This window comes from Chlamydotis macqueenii, chromosome 2 (genome assembly GCF_036417535.1).
Source record: "Chlamydotis macqueenii isolate bChlMac1 chromosome 2, bChlMac1.mat, whole genome shotgun sequence".
Lineage (NCBI taxonomy): Eukaryota > Metazoa > Chordata > Aves > Otidiformes > Otididae > Chlamydotis > Chlamydotis macqueenii.
Window position 1 is genome coordinate 104,479,639 of NC_141557.1, and position 11,520 is coordinate 104,491,158.

At 39.0% G+C, this 11,520-nt stretch overlaps 1 non-coding gene across 1 annotated transcript; it reads left to right on the plus strand.

The window, feature by feature from the left end:
- Positions 1-7,973: 7,973 nt before the first annotated feature.
- On the plus strand, positions 7,974-8,046 carry TRNAK-CUU (transfer RNA lysine (anticodon CUU)). The gene has a single exon. It is a non-coding gene; the product is annotated as a tRNA-Lys (tRNA).
- Positions 8,047-11,520: the final 3,474 nt, after the last annotated feature.

Consider the following 11,520-nt stretch of genomic DNA (forward strand, 5'->3'; position numbering starts at 1 on the left):
CTATAAGGCCAAAGAACTCCTATCAATGTTGCAAAGCAGTTTGCTCAGATGCACTACAGTAAGACAATCCATACACTGCCATATGTAATTTTTTTTTCTACCCTTCAAAATCCCTTTCTCTCTCTCTGGAACCTTTTTTTAAAGAGACATTGTCATAGAATCATAGACTATCTTGAGTTGCTTCCAGCTATAAAATATCTCAGATTCGAAGAGGCCAGTAAGGATCATCAAGTCCAACTCGTTGCTCCTCGCAGGACTACCTAAAACTAAACCATATGACTAAGAGCTTGGTGCCATGACCACTTTCCTTGCAGAGCCTGTTCGAGTGACTGACCACCTTCTCAGTGAAGAACCTTTTCTTAAATGTCCAAGCTGAACTTCCTCTGATGCTTCTTCAATCCATTTCCTCATGTCCTGTTGTCGTAGTTCAGCCCCGATCGGGACGAGACTACACAGTATCTCTCTCACTCCCCCCACCCTCCGAGAGAATAGGGAGAGATAATATAAGAAAAATGGCTCAAGGTTTGAGATAAGGACGGGGAGAAAATCCTTAAAGTTACTGTTATGGGCAAACCAGACTTGACTTGGGGAAAACTATGCATTTATTTCTAAAACTAGCAGGAGAATGAGACAGGGAACAAGATAACCTCCCCTCCCCATCCCTCCCTCTTCCTGGGCTTAACATTATCTCTACTACCTTCCCCCCCCCAAGAAGCACGGCGGGGGGAGAGGGAATGGGGGTCGTGGTCAGTTCATCACACGTTGTTTTACACCGCTACTTCGTTGTCAGAGGAAGAACTCCTCGCATTCCTCCTCTGCTCCAGCGTGGGGTCCCTCCCACAGGCCACAGTCCTTCCTGAAACTGCTCTGGCGTGGGTCATCTCTTCCATGGGGTGCAGTCCCTCTAGAACAGCTGCCCCAGCAGGCCCTCCATGGGTCACAGCCTCCTTCAAGGCCTCCACCTGCTCTGGTGTGGGGTTCTTCACGGGCTGCAGGTGAATCTCTGCTCCTCCGTGGACCTCCATGGGCTGCAGGGGGACAACTTGCTCCACCATCGTTGTCACCACAGGCTGCAGGGGAATCTTGGCCAGGAGCTGCATTACTCCTCCCCCTCCTTCTGAACTGACCTTGGCGTCTGCAGCCGTTCCTCACAACAGGCTGGTAGATGCCTCTCAGGATTCTTTTTACATCTTATTCACTTCTCATCTCCTCTCCACTTCTTGCAGCCGGGCTGGGCCGAGTTGGGCCTAGTCGGCTGCACAGCGGGAGGCCAGAGGGTGAGGCCTGCAAGGCCTACAAAGCTCGCACCTCCTCCTCTCTGCCCCTGTTCAGCTGCTTCACATCTTTTTTTTTTTTTTCTTCCTGTTTTCCCCTTCTTAAATACGTTGTCGCAGAGGCGTTATCACGGGACATTTTGCTACCAATTGGCTTGGCCTTGGCCAGCAGCGGGTCCGCCCTAGGCCTGGCCAAGTCCACTAAACAAAGGGGAGTGACTTCTAGCAGTTTCCTACAGAAGCTACCACCTTTGCCCCCCCCCTCACCCAACAAAACCAGAACAAAATTACAGTGGCAGTAATGATAGAGCTTGCCTACAAGTAGAGTACCAACAATTAGTTCCTACCATAGACGTAAGTCTAGTCATTTGTTAAATTTGAATAAACTATTTGTTGCCTTGTTTACAATCATAGAATCATTAAGTTTGGAAAAGACCATCAAGTCCAACCGATAACACCACCATGCCTACCAAACCATGTCCTGAAGTGCCACATCTACACGTACTTTGAACACCTCCAGGGATGGTGACTCCATCACTTCTCTGGACAGCCTGTTCCAATGCTTGACCACTTTTTCAGTAAATAATTTTTTTCCTAATATCCAGTCTAAACCTCCTCTGATGCAATTTGAGGCCATTTCCTCTCACCCTATCACTAGTTACTTTGGAGAAGAGATGGCATGAAAGACAGCAATCCCCTTTATAATTTCCAGGCCTCCCATGTGAAAGTACTCTTCAGAAAATAACCTTTCATTATTGAGGTATTTTTATTTCTGCTTATAGTAACTTTTTTTCCTTCTATTTAACATGTCGCATTTCCAAAGATGAAGGAAGTATCACTTGTGGCACACAGTCTTTTGCTTTTTTTTCACCCAGAGGCAAAAAAATCTTCTTGGCTTAATTATTTATCAAATGTCTTCAATACTAATTAGACCTGTTTCCCTTAAAATCCTAAAGAAAACCTTCTATTTTACTGTCATTGAAATAGATTTTTCTTTTTCTTTTTTTTTAAATTATTATCCCATCCTGAAATTTATTGCTACATTTGCCTTCATTTGGTGGTATCACAGTGATAGCGCATGGTGATACTATGAAAAAATGCATCAATTTTGACAGGTAATGAACAGTACTAGGAAGCCTTTTGTCTGAAAAGCAAAATTGTGAACCAGTATCTATATGTGAAAAAAAAAGCCAGATATAAGAAGCGTGCTCTTTCACAATCAAGAAAATACTTAAAAATTTGTTGCGGAGAGACGTATTGCTAGAGACTACAGAAAATAAAACAGTTGCAAATTTTTATTGTCAGTTTTGTAAGTTCAAATCTTGCCAGTTCACCAATGTTTCCATTTACTAGCCCTCCAGGCTCTTAAAGAGCCAGAACAGTCAGATGTAATTCAGTCTTTCTTAACCATCATTATAAATTCAAAGTACTAGTTCAACTCCTGACTTTTAGTTATTTGACTTAGTAGAGTACTCTTAAGGATGTACAGCACTAGAGAAAGTGTGGAAACTTTTTTCTTCTCTCTCAGTAAAACATTTCTTGATGGCAACTGTTAATGCCTGTAAGAGTTGGCTGCATAGTCATAATTGGTAAGTTTTCTTAGAACGTATTATACTCAGTAATTTACTTCCTGAGGCCATTTTCTGGTCTATGTTTATAATATGAAGGATCTGGAATTGTTGAACCTGTAAAACAATGGAAATTCCCTGATGGAACAAAGTTTTCTCTTTTCCCAAGTTTGGGAGAGGGATGTGTCATCTCTTTGCTCATGTAGTCTGTGTGAGTTATGGAAATGGTTAATTATGTTAAGTAATTAATTCCTTAGTTTTTGGAGCAGTCTTATTAACATGATTATGCTGCTCTGAGGACCTAAAGCATTACATTTATGTTCTGTTTTGTGGTAATGCAGAGGGTTATGAATGCATCTATGAGTGCCTTGGGGACCCTTGCTTTGTATTTCAGTGATAGGGAGCATATGTCCGGCTAGCAAGTTGTGAAAACTAGTCACGTTATAGATACTCATAACTTTTAGGTGTTAAGTATACTAGGTGCCAGGCCTCTGGTGATTTCAAAAATTATATGTGACACTGCAGAAAGTTGAGATGACATACATTGCAACTTTTCAATCATTGGGTGTTGTTGCTGTCCTTTGACTTCTTTTTTTTTTTTTTTTTAATGTCGTCACTTCTCATAAGGTTGTACATATTGCTTCCTCCCTCAAAAATCCAAACTGACCAGAGAAGCTCTGCCAGGATGAAATCCCACTCCTTCCTATACAGATGGGTAGGGACAGACAATATTTTATATAACCTAAAGAGCTAGCTATCTTTAGGAGCTCTTTCTTTCTAGTATCCTGAAAATTTCTAGCTACAATGTAAGAAAAGTGTTGCCAAATAATTAACATCACAATATCTGATGCATTGCAGCCATATATGTTGTAAGGGTTTATGATTTTCTGCAGAAGCATACTGCTTCTCCAAAAAGAGCTATAAAAGCTTCCTACAATGCAATTGCAAGTGAGTTGCCAGGTAGAAATCTACTGGCTACAGAAGTAAAAGTGCTTTTGGTGAGTTTTTTGGGTTTTTTTTTTTTTTTCAGTCCTAGGAATGCCTCTTAGGATGTTGGTCTCTATACACAGTGTAGTGGTTCCCAGAAAGGTTATACAGCTTTATGAACTTTAACTGATGCAATTATCTGGGAGAACAAAATTATAGGATGGGATAATTGTTAATTTGTAAGGTGGATGACTAACCTTTTTCTAAAAGACTGGATAGACAGAATAACAAGTAACACTTATTTGATTTTCCATTCAGGATAAGGAGATCATGTTTACATCGCTAATTTCTGCATATTTGAAGATTCTACTTTTATTTATATATGTGAGGGACAGCAAGTAGTGTGCAGCGTCCTGTTCATAATAAAGTGTAAAAATGTCTCTTTGCTTCTTCTGATTATTTGAAATCTGAAAGAAAAAGTATCTAACTATTACAGAATCCTCTGCTTTTGTAGTTTGAAAGCAACAAAAAAGCCTGTTAACTCACTTTTCTTTTGAAATAAAAACCAGCTCTTTCCGTGAAAGTGAGTAGCACTTTCGTCCTCTAGCAATATTGTGCATTCAGGATTCTAAGCTTCAGTTTTTGTGATTCAGCAGGACCTGCAGAATCATGATGGATGGCTGAAGCACTGTCCGCTCTTTCCTCCATATGTCTTGTTGATTGCATTGAGGTTCAGTTACCACAGTCAAGGACTAGATATATAATACACTAGCATACAGCTGAATATATAGCTATAGTGATGAATAGTGGTTTTAAACTTCCCTTAATAAGATAAATGAGTGAACTCTTCCTGGCTTGTACCTATTAATTGACACTTATTGATCCAGTACAGAAGACTGCATTGCACATGGTATTTTCAACAACAGTCTGATTTGTCTTATTGTTCAGAAAAGTGATACAGTGAACTCCTACAATGAAGAAGAATGATTGACTAGGAATGAACTATAAGTGATTTGCACAGATAATGCAACTATTGATATATTATGGACTAAATGGCATCCAGGTACTATGGGAACTGTGCTCTTCAGTTTAATCGAAAGAGGTGAATAGTAACAATACACTTCTACTTAGATTGTAATTATTATTTTTGTTAACCAGAATAGACTAGCTAATGAAAGCATTGTTGGTGGTAACAATGAAGCAGTCGCTCAACACTATATTTTTTTTAAAATCTCAATTTTACATGAGAAATGAAATTTAGATCTTTTTTTTTTTCCTTAATTCTACTGTGGTAAAAATCAGGAGTTTCATTCATGGCTCAGACTAAAAAACTGCAATTCAGTCCATTGGATTGACTGTGCAGGAGTCAATGACTTCTTATCTATAAGCTGTAGACTTTTTAGCTGAACAACCCTTAAATTATTTTTCATGCCTGTTTCTTGCGAACAGCTATAAGTCCTTGCCTTTGAGGTAGAGAGGTGAGCACCTCTTGTGTTGTCTGGTTTGGGCTTGTCTTATCTGCCTCTCTGTGAGTAAAAGAAAAAAAAAACAAAATAAACAAGGTGTGTGGGGATCCCTTCAGCTGAGGGGGGAAAAGAACAAAAAGATTACTTTCCTTCTCAATTCCTATAAGCCCCAAAGGTCACAGCATGTTTTAAATGCTCTCTTACTTTGAAAGCAGCAACTACTCATGTTTTAACCCACTGGTAGATCAGGTAAAATGATTGAGACTTTGTGAAAGTTCTGGAGTAAATGACTCTACTCCAGGGTAAATGGGGTATTAGCATTAACAACTCAGTTACTGCATCTTCACAGCCATCCTCCTTTTTCCCCAACTCAGTGAAGCTTGTGCACAGTTGCTTGGTTTTCACAGGGGCAATGGAGTGTGACTCTTGCTCAAATTAGGCTTGATGCTTAGGGAGCTGTGGTGAAAGGCATGAAGCATCTCAGGTGAAAAAGGATGGGAAACAGAGCCGCTGACCTCTGGGATAAATGTTCTGGTAAGTAGGTCCAGTCCTGCATGCTGCATTTGGAAAAGGAAAAAAAAAAGTAAAAGTTTGCTAAAAGAAATCTAAAGCTTAAAAGATCTTACAAAGTAGGGCAAGTCATCCTGCCTCTGTGCAAATAATAAAAGATGAGGTGATTTATAAAACAAACTAAATGAACCAACAAAAACTAAACCTCCTTTTTTTATATATATAAACTTTACTGTAATTGAAAAACGTATTTTTCTAATACTTTTAGTCAAGGTTAACATTAATTCTATATGAAAAGCCACATTTCAACTGAAGCTTGAGAGGGTTGTTAAATTTTCAGATCCTGATTTTTTAAAATGTGAAAATGCAGAAGAATTGACACCAAAATTACAGCAACAAAAATGAATCATGTTATTTAAACTGTTTGAAGAGTCTGGCAAATTTTTTATTGGAAACATATATTCTGTGAGGATGAGAATTCTAAAGCCAAAATGCTTGCGAAAGTCAGTGTTAAATATTGGTATTATATTCAGCCACTCTCATAAAAAATCTTACCCAAAGAGTATTTAAATAACTGGAAAAGACATACTTCCATAGATTTAAATGCTGTGGAGGTGTTTTTTTTTGGACTGAAACTGGGATTTCTGATCTATTCTTTGTGAGTGCATAGTTTATTTCCCCCAAAAGACATCTGCTCATCAAACAACTTAAGTAGAACTCAGTTTCAGCTGTGGGAGGGAGAGATGGGTGGGTATGATGTGGGGTGCATGTGGAAATAGGATGTGTTGAACTGACTTGTTCTGAAGTTGTTCAAAAGCCTTTTCTCATTTTTACGTCAGATTTTGTTTACAAAATGAAGAATGTCATCTTGGTATTCTCCATTATATGCTTCAGCTCAATAGTTAACACATGAGAGAATAGGATGGGAAGTGCAGGTTTATGACATGTATGTGAGGCTTTTATGTTCATTCTTTCTCTGAGATTCAGAATAAGGATTTTAATTGCAATGCGTAGATCCCATTCACTGAATTTGGGATTTGTGGAGTCTCTTTAAACTTTTCCAAATTGTGGATACGTGATTTCCTTTTCATTATATTGCCTTGAAAGCCACAGACAAATCTGTACTTTATGGACTCATAGAACATAACTGATTGATGCTGACAGGCTAAGTGAGTACATTTTTGTGCTGAAAAATAGATTGTGGAATCATTTAGATTGCTACAAAAATGAATGTCAGCAGAGCTGGCTTAAGACAAACCACCCTGAATGGATAAATATGATCCCGATAGTTTTTGCATGTACTGAATTCAGAGAGGGGATGTTATGAAGGGTGGAATGAAGAGCAGCTTCCTTTTCCTATTGATGTAAATGAAGTAAAATTTTATGAAATACTTGATAATGTGTTGTTATAAGATGCTGAAACAAATAAGTGTGCTAGATGAGTGATTTCTCTTATGGCAAGGAACATTTATGCTCAGTCAAAAATTTACCCTTAAAATTGCTGCAGTGCAACTGTTCTGGTTTTATTTAGTGAGAAGAGGCTACGGTGGTAGCTTCTGCAGGAAGATCCTAGAAGTTGTTCCCCTTTGTTCAGTGGACTCGGTCGGGCCTAGGGCAGACCTGCTGCTGGCCAAGGCTGAGCCAATTGGTGGGGAGGTGTGAGCCCTGTGGACCTTGTGGCCCTCACCTTCTAGTCTCCTGCCAGGCGGCCGACTGGGCCCGACTCAGGCCAGCCTGGCTGCAAGAAGTGGAGAGGAGATGAGGTGTGAAGAGAACATGAGAGGCGTCTGCCTGCCTGTTGTGAAGAATTTCTTGTGAGAGGAACAGCTGCAGACGCCGAGGTCAGTGAAAAAGGACAGGGATGAGCAATATGGGTCCTGGCCAAGATTCCCCTACAGCCTCTGGTGCAGACGGAGGAGCAGAGATTCACCTGCAGCCTGTGGAGGACCCCACACTGGAGCAGGTGGATGCCTGAAGGCAGCTGTGGCCCGTGGAGAGCCTGGTGGGACAGCTGTTCTGGAGGGACTGCACTCCGTGGAAGAGATGACCCACGCTGGAGCAGTTTCACGAAGGACTGTGGCCTGTGGGAGGGACCCCACGATGGAGCAGAGGAGGAATGTGAGGAGTTCTTTCCCTGATGAGAAAGTGGTGGTGTAGATGTACATGTAACCCCCATTCCCTCCTCCCCCGTTCCACTCGGAGGGGGAAGGTGGTAGAGATAATATTAAGCCTGGCTAGCTCAGCTGGTAGAGCATGAGACTCTTAATCTCAGGGTCATGGGGTCAAGCCCCACTTTGGGTGCCAAAATAACTGTTGTAGTCTGGTCCCAATTGCAGCTAACTATGACAGCAACTCAATAGACTTTCTAGATCTCCAGAAAGCTGAAGAAGAGGATAAAATATGAAGCAATGCTCCAAAAGAATATCTTTCCAGTGTGGTGGTGCTACATGCTTTGGTAGGCAGTAAGAACAGCTCTTCAAACTGGTAGGCACATCACTCATAATCTGTGGATGAGTAAGGAGCTTAAGCTATTGTCAAGTTTGTAACTTTTCCACTACTAAATTGATTCAAGAGATGCCTTAAAACATATCTATCAGTGCAAGCAGAAGTAAAAATAACTTTAAAACCATTTTAAGACTTAATGAAAACTTTATGGAGGCAAATACATCAAACTCCAGCCAAAATGGAGGATATGTCATGACCATAGTGTGGTTTGATTTATCTTTTTCTTTTTTTTCTTTAGATTTTTGTTTTACAAAAATATTTTGGCTCTCTTTGCTGTGTTGGTTTGAAGACATGAGAACAGAAACTTTTGCACAATTAAATTTCAGCATGCATTCCAGTGACTTTTGAGCATATGTATCTATTTATTTGCATCGATTTTTACTGTTTCTTGTTGGCCTGAAGAAGTTTTTTCAGTGCTTTTGAATCAGTGATGGATATCACATATGTTGTCTTTGACATTTAAAAAAAGGTCAATAGGGGTAATTAAGTATATCTGTAAAGTTTTTTAGAAGCCTTAATAGGAAATCAAGCAACCTGTTGTAGTCAAAAGAACTTCTTCAAATCCAAAGAGGTGAAATACCTTTAAAAATATCTCTTACAGAAAATATGTGTAGTAGGTTTTGGTATTCTTTTTGTTTGGTTTTGTTTTTTTTTTCCTTCGTTTTTTCTAGAGAGGTTCCTTACTTAGAGTTAGGAAACTAAGTAGCTCTTAATAATGGAAATATGTAAATAAACTCAGTAAGTATTTGAATACCAGCTAGGTTTTTTTTTGTGTGTGTGTTTTATTTTACTACACTTTTCATTGAGTCATCCTATTTGTTAAGTGACAGTCTTTTACAGTAAAATTGACTTTTTTATAGCATAGCATCAATAACTCAGTACTTTTAAAAGGGGAAAAATAGTCTAAACAAATCCCACTGTAACTGACAGTCTTTGTTAATGTCCTTTTTCCCTCTAGGATCATAAGACACAATTAATGGCAACATTGCCTCCTTGTTGTTCATAGGGAAAAAAACAGTGCATGCACTGACAAGTTCCTAGTAATCTCTGAGAGATGGTTTGCATTTTGAGTGTACATAGAAATTATGTACATAGAACATGAAATTATTGCCAACATCTTGGCCTATAAACTCCAAAAACAGTTGAAAGAGAGGAGTTTGAAAGAGATTCTAATATCTCCAACTCTAAACAAAAATTCCTTAGATCTATCTAGATTGGAAAAAAAAAAAAACAAGGAAACAGTTTTAATCTACTCGGCCTTCGAGGTAATAGTCTGAAGAAACATCCTGCCTGGGTACAGTAGGTGAGGTGGTGTGGGGTTTTAGTGATTCAGGTTGCATTGTAATTTTGGATATCTGGACCAAAACTCTCACTGTTGACTTAAATTTGCATAATTTCAGTCAATAAGAAACAAATATTGCATAATTTGAATATTTTTTTTAATTGACAAAGAAAGGCTGTATTTAGAAAGAATACTCTTTATAACAGTTTCAAGAAGCTATTTTCACAGTCTTATAAAAGTGTCACATTACTACTTAGTGAATGACAATGTGAGCAGATCTCTTTGTGGGTGTTAACCTGACGAATGGTGCCTCAAGCTGCTTAATTCATAGGCAACATAAGTGTCTGTGGGAGCAAAGTTAATTACTCAATTTGAATTGATGGGTTTGACGCCAAAAGATTTGAATCATACTGGCATGATCTGACACTGTAAGAAACCATCATCTTATATCTCTGAAAATTGCCTGTGAGCTTTTTGAATGGAGAAAAATAAATGAGAAAATCTTTCATAATTGTTTCTCTTAGTGACAGAGACAGTTTACGTTAGTGTAGAATGTATGTGAAACTACAGTCTAGATCACTGCAATTGCAGTAATATAGACGGTACTTTGTATTAGCAGTGTGAAATACAAAGTAGAATTTACACCAGAGATCTCGGATATGGTTATTTATTAGCAATGACATTGGTAAAGGACAATATGAATATCTGAGAAAAGTTTATAATTACTTATATTATTTTGATTGTATTTGGAATTTTAATGTTTTTCAATGCATTTTTGAACCTTACGCCCTCAAAAGTCAACTTGATATACTGATTCTATTTATGGTGACCTAATTGTCCTTCATCGCTTTCCCTTGCATAAAAATCTTCATTACATTTCATAATTATAACATTAATTTATAAAAAAAACCAACAACAAAACCCAACAAAACCACAACTAAAAAACTAATCCAAAAAACCTTGAAACCAGAATGTTGAAGCCTTTGGTGTGCAAATTATGAAAGACTTCTAAGAGCACGTAATGTACTTATGCAGATTAAACCAGTTCTCAGAGGGATTCTTGCAAGTAAAAAGACATGTAGAGATAAAATTTAAAAGGCTCCACAGTCCATTTCAAATTAAACTTGAATTGCTTTCAAACTTTTAAACTCCCTTCTTTGTTTCACTTTCTAGGAGTCTAGTCCTCTCATACACTAAGTTGCATATTTTTCCTTCAAGATATAGCATATTAGGAATTAGACTTTTTCAGGTGAAATGACCTTCGAATCTGCATTGCCTGAGAAGGTGAATGACTTTTGCTACCCGCTTTCATCGACTCATTTTAAGCACGGTATGGCTGGGTATTCAACCTATTACTGTTGCAGATCTCTCTCACTTTGCATACTAATTTAATAACATGGAAGGAAGCCTACACTGCAGTAAAATACTGAAATAAAGTATTATTGTTACTATATCAAAAATGAAGGTGTAACATTTTAGAATCATAGAATCATAGAATAGTTCGGGTTGAAAGGGACCTTTGAAGGTCATCTAGTTCAACCCCTCTGCAAGGAACAGGGACATCTTCGACTAGATCAGGTTGCTCAGAGCCCTGTCCAACCTGGCCTTGAATGTTTCCAGAGATGGAGCATCCACCACCTCTTTGGGCAGCCTGTGCCAATGTTCCACTATCCTCATTGTAAAAATGTCTTTCTTACATATAGTCTAAATTAACCCTCTTTTAGTTTAAAACCATTATCCCTCATTCTATCGCAAGAGGCCCTGCTGAAGAGTTTCTCCTTGTCTTTCTTATAAGCCCTCTGTAGGTACTGGAAGACTGCTATAAGGTCTCCCCAGAGCCTTCTCCAGGCTGAACAGCCCCAACTCTCTCAGTTTGTCCTCATCGGAGAGGTGCTCCAGCCCTCTGATCATCTTTGTGGCCCTCCACTGGACTCACTCCAACTGGTCCATGTCCTTCTTATGCTGGGAGCTCCAGAACTGGATGCACT